The 13,405-nt window shown below is 40.2% G+C and overlaps 1 long non-coding RNA gene across 1 annotated transcript; it reads left to right on the top strand.

The window, feature by feature from the left end:
* The first annotated feature begins 589 nt into the window (after nt 1–589).
* On the top strand, nt 590–4,061 carry LOC135320625 (uncharacterized). Its single transcript, XR_010379867.1, has 3 exons — nt 590–684; nt 3,077–3,220; nt 3,952–4,061. It is a non-coding gene; the product is annotated as an uncharacterized LOC135320625 (long non-coding RNA).
* Nucleotides 4,062–13,405: the final 9,344 nt, after the last annotated feature.

Below are 13,405 nucleotides of genomic sequence, written 5' to 3'. Positions count from 1 at the left end.
TTGGTTCATTTTGGTCTGAATGGTTTAAAAATGCCCCTTGGGACCTGTGGATTCTCATAACCTCTTCCAAGAACATGACCGCTTTTATCATCTCTGCCTTCTCTTCTCTTTTAGACGTCAGGAATCGTGGAGCCGTTCTTGGAGCGGAGAATTGAGTGACTTTCTCAAGTGCACGTTGACACTCCGAATTTTTCTGCCAGTATCACAGAGGTTCAGTAGGTCTCATGAATGTCTTTCAGGCCTGGTATTCTCTAGAGATGTCTCCATGCCGGTATTCTCCATTGTAGCGGAACAACTCTCATCAATATGTTCGCATCTCTCCTCAATCCGTGCAGCCAGCTTTTCTGCCAGCTTCTCTTCGTGTCTCCCATAAAGTCGACTTCAACAGGACTGGGCAAGTCTGAAAGTACCTCGGAGCCTCACCAGTAAGCTGATGACAGGCAGATCTTCCACTGTCTGCCCTTTCAGGTTCTGGAAACTTACCCGTGAACTTAGGTCTTTGGGCAGCAGCATTATCTCGAACTTACACAGCGTCCCGAACAAAAGACCTAAGCCAATCTCCACAAAGGGCAGCAGCCCCTCCATCACACTGATCCACCCACAGAATTCTGCCCAGTTACCTTGGATCCACCAGCCAGAACAAGCCTCGTGGTACACAACAAGATTCCACCTAGAATCCAACCGGTAACTGCCATCTCCAATGGTTGCTGCTTCTTGTTATTGTTGGTGGAGGGGCTGCATCAAACGAGAGGTTCCTAAGTTAAATGTGATTCTATCCACTAGCGTGCCATTGTCCTTTTTTCTTCCCTCTTTCCTTTGGTTCAGATCTATATATACAGTACAAACGGAGGGAAGTGTGTCCAGTTTTAGTTTATGTTTTCACACGTCTTGAAACTTTCTAACAGCTCGCAGAGCACAGAGACCCCACTAAAGGAGACTCATGTTTGTGTAATATCCATTCACCCAGAATACATATACGTCTGTTGTTTTATGCTGAAACACCCAAGCTCTCAGAAAATGGATCCATTTGTTTCATGGGGGCTGAAATTCCGAGAAATGAAACCAATCCCTATGTGACCTTTACTGTCTGTCTCGTTTGCTCTTAGTACAGTTTTGCAGAGCTACTTGTGTTTCTTATAGGCTTATGCCATTTCGTCTCTACCTAGGGTAGTATATGGCATTCATTCATCCTGTTGGAAAACATGTAAGTCTATATCACGGTCTATGACTACATTTTATTCAAACACGGCATTTGATTTAGGTCACGATATACTCTTATGAATCAATATTTATGAATATTTATGCACTCATGATTTTTCTGAATACAATCGTGTTGACTGCATGCAAGCATCGATACTGGGTCGATATGTGCTGAATGATCCATGACATCACTTTGAGTATTTTCTTTTGAATATTCATGTTTACTTTGGTATATTTCAGACAATCGTACACTTTTTGTGTTTGTTTGATTGATTGTTTGTTTCCTTGTTGTTTGTTTTCCAAACACTTTAGGCCATGCATCTCTCCGTTTGCTTCAAACAGAGAGTCATAGAAGCTGATTAAGTTAAGATAGTGTTTAAATAACCTATGATTTCCTGCTTCCCTCTCACAACTCTAGGGTTTTGCTGTCCTCCTTGCTTTCTTCTTTTTTATTCTTTGAATCTCAAGCTCTGCCTGCATTTCCAGTAATGGTTTTCTTATACCCATTATATCTTGCTACTTTCTATTCATGTTAGAATTCTCAATTTTTCTTTTAGGGTTAGTTTCGAACTGCCGATTTCTTTTAAGTTTTGCCGGTCTGTGAAATTCTCTAGCTCTGCCGTTATTATTAATGGCTGACATGTGGCATAGGCTAACCTAGATTGCAGCTTTGTCTCATTCAGTTTATGGTCTATATCCTGGCACTCCTCCCTATCCTGCAATATTTCTGTCGAGATATCAGCTGAAAGCCCTCTGGAGGTTCTGTTTTGACTAAGTTGCTTTCGTCTAGGTGCATTTTAAATCAATGGGATGATCGTGAACTTTGTAGATTGAAATTATACATCTGCTTGTAGGTCTATTGGGATTCCACCTCCTTTGGACGCAGTGTACTTCCTGAAATCTTATAGATGATTATTTCTTGGCTTTTAGAATGTTTCAGTCTGATTTTTCTACAAATATATTTTCAGATATTTTTTTCTTAATCTCTTGCATTCCCTTCTGGGACTCTTATGTTTCGTAGTATTTCATGATTTGTCTTACCCCATGATTCAACAGAAATGTTTGCAATGGTTTACACTTACTTTTCTATGTATTCTTCTGCTCGTGGGATTTCTGTTCCCCTGCTTTCACAGTCATTCACGAGTCCCTCTGCATTATCTAGTGTGCTTAGGACTGACTTTAACACTGTTATTATCTCATCATTTGAGTATTCTTATATTATTTGGCTCGTCCTTAGAATTTCGCTACTCCTTTTCTGGTATTCTGCCTTTTGTGAATCTGAGACACTCTTTTTCTTCAGTGTTTTCCTCACCACCAAATTCAATGCTTGCTCTGGTAGCGTTATGCATCCTAGTCATTTGAAACCTTAATTTTTGGGCCTTCAGTCTCTTTGGAACTGAAAATGGTACTTCCTTTTTCTTTTCCTATTCTTCTTTATCTCTACTGGTCAAGTACTATCAGGTATCTAATGTAGAATTATAGGGCTTTGATATGTGAATATTTTAGACTCTTTTTGTAAGCAATTCCATGATATTTCTGTGAGGAAAATTTTTCCTACACATTGATTCTATGTCCTGCTCTTGTGTGTGTGGTCTGGTATAACTCTAATTGCCTGTGTTGCCTTTGTTGTGATGAACACAGCATAAAATTTCGATTTGTATAACCTCATTTTTATTACGCTTATCTCAGAATCCTGAAAGTGTACAGGGCACTTCCACTTGTGGAAATCAACTTCTAAAGATTTTCAGCTCTGCATTCTGCTGTATGTCATTTTGGAGCATTTCCAAAACTGGAAACTGACAGTGAGCTTGTGCTTTCTACTGCCATGGGAAACTCCCAATATTACCAATATTTCCCAGAGCTTCTCTGTCTACAGATACACCATTGGAAACATATCTATGGATGTCATACAACAGGGCCTGCTGGAATGATTCTACAGACCGACGTATGAGTCCTCGGTGCAGTACCATGTCAGTGCCATCCAAAATGTAGCATCTGCATTTGGGAGATAATGCTGAAGGTAATTCTTCATCTTCTCATGCTGTGGAATTTGACCACTATTCCTTGTTCACTCATCCTTGTGTCATGGGTGAACGAAGGCAACCACAGTGCTCTTCCACATTTTTTCCTCAAACCAAAATGTAATCCAACTCCATGTTATGAATGGAGCTGATCCCAAAGCTTTTAATACTGATTTCAATCCCAAGGCCCCCTGGATCGCTCAGACACAATGTGCAATATCTCTGATCCGCACACGTGCTCTATTGGCAAAATGCCAAATTGGTCCTTGGTCATGATGATGTATTGGATGTGGCCATGGGACATATCGATATACTCAAACTAGCGTGCTAGTGTGGTTGCTTTCTCATTGGGGTCACAAGTCGGTTTGCTCTCTTGATAGGACCCACCACAACCCACAACGCAATCCAGATCCCTGAGACTAAGCGTGTGCCATCATCCGTACCCCTATCCCTCATTTTCTGCTGCCTCTGTTAGCTCAAATTTGGCAGCTCGGTTCTTGATCTCAGAATCAATTGTGGGGATATTTTGTGCTGATTTCTTTGAGTCCTGTCAGCCAAGCAACTGCTGTGCACTCTTCTAACACTCAGTGCATCACCTTCAATCCCATGTGTGCAGTCAGCTTGAGAGTGTGCGTCCAAGTAAAGCAGAGTTTCACCATTGCTGCTCCATTACCAGAGGTCAGATCCTGTAGTGGTTTCCGTTCTGTAAATTACCTTCTCCTCTTTCAAGGACTCTGAGGCCTCATGTTGTCTTTGGAAATAACAGACCACTCTTCGGCAAGTGTCCTGTGCCAAGGGCTGGGTGAGTGGATGTTTACATTACTGTGTACATGGGAGCAAGTGAGCGCAAGTTGCACTGGTTCTCTGCCAATTGGTCATTGATAAATCATCACTTTCCAGATATAATTCACAGAAATATGATGTTTATTTTGCTCTGTATTTTATACAGCCATGGTGGGAGTGTTTCCCGAAGACTCCATTTTTGACAATGTGTTGATAACTCAGTTGCAGTTTTTAAAATGTTTAATAGAATTGATTTACATGTTTTGGGGTTTATATGAAAATGAAGTTAGTTTCTGAAACATACAAAATCTACCTAGAAGCCAGACTTGTCTATTTTTGTAACATTTTGTCAGTTCTAAGGAAAAAAAAACAGATAGAATGTAAAACAGCAGTCCAAATTTTGATCGGTACATGTCAAGTCTTTACACTTGAAGCCTCCAACACCAACAGGAACAAGGAAATAAATATTGGAACCATAAAATAACCCCCAAACTGCGTTTCCCTTCTGCAAGGTTTGCCCTTTACTTACAGTGACCCTTACTGGCCAATGTTGGCATTTCAAAGTGTAACATTCCTCTCTAAATATATACAAGAAATTCCAAATGAAATATCTACATTTATGCTTGGTTCCTAAAGCACCTAGAAGCACAATAGCTATGAGAATACTTCTGTAGCTATGCTAGGCTTTTGAGAACCATGTTGTATTTTATCATTGATGAGAACCCTTCGTCTTACGATCATGAAGGGTAAAGTATTTTAACAAAACCAAGTCTGCACACCCATGATATAGTGCACCCGGGGCTTGACTGAAGGGAAAGACGGTCCACATAACATTTGTCTTTAATGTCTTTGGTGACTTTTACATTTCAGTTTACTATCTGACTTATAATATTTGACTATACTGTCTTGTGAAACTGAGGCCTAATACCTATTCAAGTTCAGTGAAATATTCCCCTCGCTTACCACACTCCCTTCACTCCAAAGAAGACATAACCCCATTATTTGTTGAATCTAGGGGAAGATCATCATTTCTTTTGTGTGAGCTAAGTATTCAAATCATATCTATGTTAGTCGAGAGCATTTGATATTTAAGGAGTCCACTGTTCTCAGAGTGTAAATGTGTTGGAACCCTGATTCTAGGAGGGGATTGCTATTCTCCTACTGGCTTCATTTCACATTAGGTGCTGATCTTTACAATGGATGCCTGAGTGGAAGGGAGGTTAGAGCATGGTCTTGATAGCTAGGGTGTTAATGGGCAAAGTCTTACATGGTCTTGGTGCATTTTGGTCTAAATTGTTTGTAAATGCCCCTTGGGACGTGTGGATTCTGAAGACTTCTTCCAGGAACACTAGCGCTTTTATCATTTCTCCCATCTCTTCTCTTGTAGACGTCAGGAATCTTGGACCCGTTCTTGGAGCAGGGAATTGAGTAACTTCTTCAAGGTCACGTTGACACTCCGTATATTTCTGCCAGTATCAGCGAGGTTCAATATGTCTCATGAAGGTCTTTTGAGCCTGGTGTTCTCTACAAATGTCTCCATTTCAGTATTCTCCATTGTATCAGAACATCTCTCATGAATATGTTCGCATCTCTCCTCAATCAGTGCAGCCAGCTTTTCTGCCAACTTCCCTTTGTGTCTCCCATAAAGTCGACTTCAAGAGGAATTGGCCATTTTGAAAGGACCTCGGAGCCTCACCAGTAAGCTGATGACAGGCAGATCTTCCACTGTCTGCCCTTTCAGGTTCTGGAAACTGACCCGAAATCTCATGTATTTGAGCAGCAGCAGTATCTCGAACTTATACAGCTTCCCGAAAAACAGACCTAAGACAAGCTCCCCAGAGGGCGGAAGCCCCTCCATCACACTGATCCACCCACAGAATTCTGCCCAGTTTCCTTGGATCCACCAGCCAGAACAAGCCTCGTGGTACCCACCAACATTCCACCTGGATTCCAAATGGTAACTGCCATCTCCAATGGTTGCTGCTTCTTGTTATTGTTGGTGGAGGGGCTGCATCAGACGACAGATTCCAAAGGTTAATGTGATTCTATCCACTAGCGTCCCATGGTCCTTTTTTCTTCCCTCTTTCCTTTGGTTCAGATCCATATAAACTGTGCAAAGGGATGGAAATGTGTCCATTTATAGTTTATGGTTTCACAGGAGTTTAAACTTTCTAAAATTACACAGTTCACAGAGACACACTAAAGGAAATTATGTTTGTGTAATATCCATTCACCCAGAATACATATCCGTTTGTTGCTTTCTGCTGAAACACCCACACTCTCTGAATATATATCTAATTGTTTCATGGGGGCTGAAATTACAAGAAATGCAACCAATCCCTATGTGCACTTTACTGTATTCCTCTTTAGAACTGTGTATAGTTTTGCATAGCTACTTGTGTTTCTTATAGGCTTATGCCATTTTGTCTCTACCTATGGTATTATGTGGCATTCATTCATCCTGTTGGAAAACATGTAAGTATATATCACGTTCTATGAATACGTTTTATTCAAACTCGGCATTTGATTTGGGTCACTATATACTCTTATGAAACAATATTTATGAATATTTATGCACGCATGATTTTTCTGAATACAAGAGTGTTGAGTATATGCAAGCATCGATACTGGGTCGATGCGTGCTGAATGATCATTGACATCACTTTGAGTATTTTCTTTTGAATGTTCATGGTTTCTTTGATATATGTCTGCCAACTGTACCCTTTTGTGTTTGTTTGATTGATTGTTTGTTCTCTTCTTATATGTTTTGCAAACACATTAGGCCATGCATCTCTCCGTTTGCTTCAAACAGAGAGTCATTGAAGCTGATTCAGTTAAGATAGTGCTTAAAATCACCTATGATTTCCTGCTTCCCTCTCCCATCTGTAAGTTTTTGCTGTCCTCCTTGCCTTCTTCTTTTTTAATCTTTGAATCTCAAGCTCTTCCTGCATTTCCAGTTATGGTTTTCTTATACCCATTACATCTTTCTACTTTCTATTCAGGGTAGAATTCTCAATGTTACTTTTAGGGTTAGTTTCGAACTGCTGATTTCTTTTAAGTTTTGCCGGTCTGTGAAATTCTCTAGCTCTGCCGTTATTATTAATGGCAGACATGAGGCATAGGCTAACCTATGTTGCAGCTTTATCTCATTGTGTTTATGGTCTATGTCCTTGCACTCCTACCTGTCCTGCAATATTTCTGTCGAGATATCTGCTGAAAGCCCGCTGGAGTTTCTGTTGTGACTATGTTGCTTTCGTCTAGTGCATTTTAAATCAATGGGATGATCGTGAAATCTGTAGATTTGAAGTATACAGCAGCTTGTTGGTCTATAGGGATTCCACCTCCTTTGGACGCTGTGTACTTCCTGAAATCTTATAGATGTTACTTTCTTGGCTTTCAGATAGTTTCAGTCTGAATTTTCTACAAATAAACTCTCAGACATTTTTTTTTCTTAATCTCTTGCATTCCCATCTGGGACGCTTAGGTTTCATAATTTTTCATGCTTTGTCTTACGCCATGATTCAACAGAAATGTTTGCATTGGTTTACACTTGCTTTTCTATGTATTCTGCTCGTGGGATTTCTGTTCCCTGTCTTCACAGTCATTCATGAGTCCCTCTGCAATATCTAGTCTGCAAAGGACTGACTTTAGCCCTGTTATTATCTCATCATTTGAGTTTTGTTATATTATTTGGCTCATCTTTAGATTTTATCTTCTCCTTTTCTGGTATTCTGCCTTTTGTGTATCTGAGATGCTCTATTTCTTCAGTGTTTTCCTCACCTCCATTTTCAATGCTTGCTCGGGAAGCGTTATGCAGTCTAGTCATTTAAGCTTATTTTTTGGGTCTTCAATCTCCTTGGAACTGAAAATGGTACTTCCTGTTCTTTTCCTATTCTTCTCTATCTCTACTGGTCAAGTACTATCAGGTATCTAATGTAGAATTATAGGGCTTTGTTCATTAAATTTTATAGACCCTTTGGTGTATGCAATTCCACGATGTTTCTGTCAGGACAATTATTCCTAGACATCGATTCTATGTCCTGTTCTTGTGTGTGTTGTCTGGTATATCTCAAATTGCTGGTGTTGCCTTTTTTGTGATGAACACACCATAATATTTTGATTAGTATAACCTCATTTTTATTAGGCTTATCTCAGACTTCTGAAAGTGCACAGGACATTTCCACTTGTGGAAATGAAGCTTCTAAGTATTTTCAGCTCTGCATTCTGCTGTATGTCATTTTTTAGCGTTTCCAATACAGGAAACTGACAGTGAGCTTGTGCTTTCTATTTCCATGGGAATGTCCCAATATTACCAGTTCCTCCTAGAGCTTCTCTGTCTACAGAAACACCATTGGAAATATATCTATGGATGTCATACAATAAGGCCTGCTGGAACGATCCTTCAGACCAACGTATGTGTCCTCGGTGCAGTACCATGTCAGTGCCATCCAAAATGTAGCATCTGCATTTGGGAGATAATGCTGAAGGTAATTCTTCAACTTCTCATGCTGTGGACTTTGACCACTATTCCTTGTTCACTCATCCTTGTGTCATGGGTGCACGAAGGCAACCACAGTGCTCTTCCGCATCCTCTGCCTCAAACGAAACCGTAATATTCTACAGGTTATGGAGATATAAGATCCCAAAACTTTTAATTCTGATTTCAATCCCAAGGCCCCCTGGATCGCTCAGACACGATGCACAATATCTCTGAATGAGCCCCAGACGTGCTCTATTGGCGAACTTCCAAATTGGTCTTTCGTCATGCTGATGCAGTGGATGTGTCCATGGGACTTATCGATAAACTCAAACTCGCACGTTAGTGTGTTTGGTTTCTCATTGGGGACTCAAGTTGGCTTGCTCTCTTGATAGGACCCACCACAACCCACAACGCAATCCATATCCCTGAGACTAAGCGTGTGCCATCATCCGTACCCCTATCCCTCATTTTCTGATGCCTCTGCTAGCTCAAATTTGGCAGCTATTTTCTTGGTCTCAGAATCAATTGTGCGGATATTTTGTGCTAATTTCTTTGAGTCCTGTCAGCCAAGCATCTGCTGTGCACTCTTCTAACACTCAGTGCATCACCTTCAATCCCATGTGTGCAGTAAGCTTGAGAGTGTGCGTCCAAGTAAAGCAGAGTTTCACCTTTGCTGCTCCGTTACCAGAAGTCAGATCCTGTAGTGGTTTCCGTTCTGTACATTACCTTCTCCTCCTTCAAAGTTTCTGAGGCCTCATGTTGTCTTTGGAAATAACAGACCACTCTTCGGCAAGTGTCCTTTGCCAAGGGCTGGGTGAGTGGATGTTTACAAATCCTGTGTATATGGGAGCAAGTGAGTGCCAGTTGCACTGGTTCTCTGCTTACTGGTCATTGATAAATCATCTCTTTCCAGATATAATTCACAGAAATATGATGTTTATTTTGCCCTATATTTTATACACACATGGTGGGAGTGTTTCCCGAAGACTCCAGATTTGACATTGTGTTGATAATTCAATTGCAGTTTTTAAATAGGTTAATAGAATTGATTTACATGTTTTGGGATTTATATGAAAATGAAGTTAGTTTTTGAAGCATACTAAATCTACCTAGAAGCCAGACTTGTCTATTTTTGTAACATTTTCTCAGCTCTAAGGAAAATATAGACAGATAAAATGTAAAACAGCAGTCCAAATTTAAACGGGACATGTCAATTCTTTACTCTTGAAGCCTCCAACACAAACAGGAACCAGGAAATAACTATTGGAACTGTGAAATAACCCCCAACTTGGTTCCCTTTCTGCAAGGGTTGCCCTTTACTTCCAATGACACATACTGGCCAATGTTGGCATTTCAAGGTGTAACATTACTCTCTACTTAAATGCAAGAAAATCCAAACAAAATATAAACATTTAGGCTTGAGTCCTAAAGCACCTAGAGGCACAATAGCTGTGAGAATCCTTCTGAAACTATGCTAGTGTTTTGAGAACTAGTTTTCTTCTATCAGTGATGAGAACGCTAAATCTTCCGATCATGGTGGTTAAAGCAATTTAACAAAACCAAGTCTGCACCCCCATGATAAAGTGCACCCCGGGCTTGTCTGAAGGGATAGACTGTCCACATAACCAGTGTCTTTAAAGTTTTTGGCTACTTTTACTGTTCAGTTCACTATCTGAGTTATAATATTTGACTATACTGTCTTGTGAAACTGAGGCCAATTACCTATTCAAGTTCAGTCAAATGTTCCCCTCACTTACCTCACTCCCTTCACTCCAAAGAAGACATAACCCCAGCATTTGATGATTCTAGGGGAAGGTCACTCTTTCCTTTGTGTGAGCTAAGTATTGAATACATATCTACTTTAGTCGACAGTATTTGATCTTTAAGGAATTCACTGTTGTTCTCAGAGTGTGAATCTGTTGGAACCCTGATTCTAGGAGGGGATTGCTATTCTCCTACTGGCTTCATTTCACCTCAGGTTCTGATCTTTACAATGGATGCCTGAGTGGAATGGAGGTTAGAGCAGGGGATTGATAGCTAGGGCGATAATGGGCAAAGTCTTAACTGGGATTGGTGCATTTTGTTCTGAATTGTTTGTAAATGCCCCTTGGGACGTGTGGATTCTAACGACCACTTCCAAGAAAATGAGCGCTTTTATCATTTCTCCCATCTCTTCTCTTGTAGACGTCAGGAATCTTGGACCCGTTCTTGGAGCAGGGAATTGGGTAACTTCTTCAAGGACACGTTGACACTCCATAAAATTCTGCCAGTATCACCGAGGTTCAATATGTCTCATGAAGGTCTTTTGAGCCTGGTGTTCTCTACAGATGTCTCCATGCCAGTATTCTCCATTATAGCAGAACAACTCTCATGAATGTGTTCGCATTTCTACTCAATCAGTGCAGCCAGCTTTTCTGCCAACTTCCCTTTGTGTCTCCCATAAAGTCAACTTCAAGAGGAATTAGCCCTTTTGAAAGGACCTCGGAGCCTCACCAGTAAGCTGATGACAGGCAGATCTTCCACTGTCTGCCCTTTCAGGTTCTGGAAACTGACCAGAAATCTCATGTCTTTGGGCAGCAGCAGAATCTCGAACTTACACAGCTACCCGAAAAAAAGACCTAAGACAAGCTCCCCAGAGGGCGGCAGCCCCACCATCACACTGATCCACCCACAGAATTCTGCCCAGTTTCCTTGGATCCACCAGCCACAACAAGCCTCGTGGTACCGACCAACATTCCACCTGGAATCCAACCAGCAAATTCCATTTCCAATGGTTGCTGCATCTTGGTATTGTTGGATTAGGGGCTGCATCAGACGACAGATTACTAAGTTTAATGTGATTGTATCCACTAGCGTCCCATGGTCCTTTTTTCTTCCCTGTTTCCTTTGGTTCAGATCCGTATACACAGTGCAAACGGAGGGAAATGTGTCCATTTTTAGTTTATGGTTTCACACGACTTTAAACTTTCTAAAAGTACACAGTTCCCAGAGAAACCCTAAAGGAAATTATGTTTGTGTAATATCCATTCACCCAGAATACATATCCGTTTGTTGCTTTCTGCTGAAACACCCACACTCTCAGAATATATATTTGTTTCATGGGGGCTGAAATTCCAAGAAATTAAACCAATCATTATGTGCACTTTACTGTGTTTCTCTTTAGCTCTTTGTATAGTTTTGCAGAGCTACTTGTGTTTCTTATAGGTTTATGCCATTTCGTCTCTACCTAGGGTAGTATATGGCATTCATTCATCTTGTTGGAACACATGTAAGTCTATATCCTGGTCTATGAATACATTTTATTCAAACTCGACATTTGATTTGGGTCACGATATACTCTAATGAATCAATATTTATGAATATATATGCACGCATGATTTTTCTGAATATAAGAGTGTGGAGTACATGCAAACATCGATACTGGGTCAATGGGTGCTGAATGATCCTTCACATCACTTTGAGTATTTTCTTTTGAATATTCATGGTTTCCTTGGTATATGTCAGACAACCGTACCCTTTTTGTGTTTGTTTGATTGATTGTTTGTTTGCTTGTTGTTTGTTTGCAAACACATTAGGCCATGCATCTCTCCGTTTGCTTCAAACAGAGAGTCATAAAAGCTGATTCAGTTAAGATAGTGCTTAAAATCACTTATGATTTCCTGCTTCCCTCTCCCATCTCTAGGGTTTTGCTGTCCTCCTTGCCTTCTTCTTTTTTATTCTTTGAATCTCAAGCTCTTCCTGCATTTCCAATAATGGTTTTCTTATACCCATTTCATCTTGCTACTTTCTATTCATGATAGAATTCTCAATTTTTCTTTTAGGGTTAGTTTCAAACTGCTGATTTCATTTAAGTTTTGAAGGTTTGTGAAATTCTCTATCTCTGCTGTTATTATTAATATCGGACATGTGGCATAGGCTAACATAAATTGCAGCTTTATCTCATTCAGTTGATGGTCTATGTCCTGGCAATCCTCCCTATCCTGCAATATTTCTCTCGAGACATCAGCTGAAACCCCTCTGGAGGTTCTGTTTTGACTAAGTTTCTTTCGTCTAGGTGCATTTTAAATCAATGGGATGATCGTGAACTTTGTAGATTGGAATTCTACAGCTGCTTGTAGGTCTATTGGGATTCAACCTCCTTTGGACGCTGTGTACTTCCTGAAATCTTATAGATGGTTCTTTCTTGGCTTTCAGAAAGTTTCAGTCTGATTTTTCAACAAATGAATTTTCAAACTTTTTTTTTTTTTAATCTCTTTCATTCCCATCTGGGACTCTTAGTTATGATAGTCTTTCATGCTTTGTCTTACCCCATCATTCAACAGAAATGTTTGCATTGGATTACACTTGCTTTTCTATGTATTCTTCTGCTCGTGGAATTTCTGTTCCCCTGTCTTCACAGTCATTCACGAATCCCTCTGCATTATCTAGGCTGCTTAGGTCTGACTTTAGCCCTGTTATTATCGCATCATTTGAGTTTTCTGATATTATTTGGCTTATTTTTAGATTTTCTCTTCCCCTTTTCTGGTATTCTGCCTTTTGTGAATCTGAGACACTCTTTTCCTTCAGTGATTTCCTCACCTCCATTTTCAGTGCTTACTCTGATAGCCTTATGCAGCCTAGTCGTTTGAAAGCTTATTTTTTTGCCTTCCATCTCTTTGGAAGTGAAAATGGTACTTCCTGTTTCTTTTCCTATTCTCCTTTATCTCTACTGGTCAAGTACTATCAGGTATCTAATGTAGTATTATTGGGCTTTGTTAAGTGAATGTAATAGACTATTTGGTGTAAGCAATTCCATGATATTTCTGTGAGTACAATTTTTCCTAGACATGAATTCTATGTCCTGTTCTTATGTGTGTTGTCTTTTATATCCCTAATTGCTGGTGTTGCCTTTGTTGTGATGAACACAGCATAAAATTTCGAT

The sequence above is a fragment of the Camelus dromedarius genome, unplaced genomic scaffold (assembly GCF_036321535.1).
Source record: "Camelus dromedarius isolate mCamDro1 unplaced genomic scaffold, mCamDro1.pat HAP1_SCAFFOLD_28, whole genome shotgun sequence".
NCBI lineage: Eukaryota > Metazoa > Chordata > Mammalia > Artiodactyla > Camelidae > Camelus > Camelus dromedarius.
Note: the sequence above shows the minus strand (reverse complement) of the source record. Positions and strands in the feature narration are given on the sequence as shown.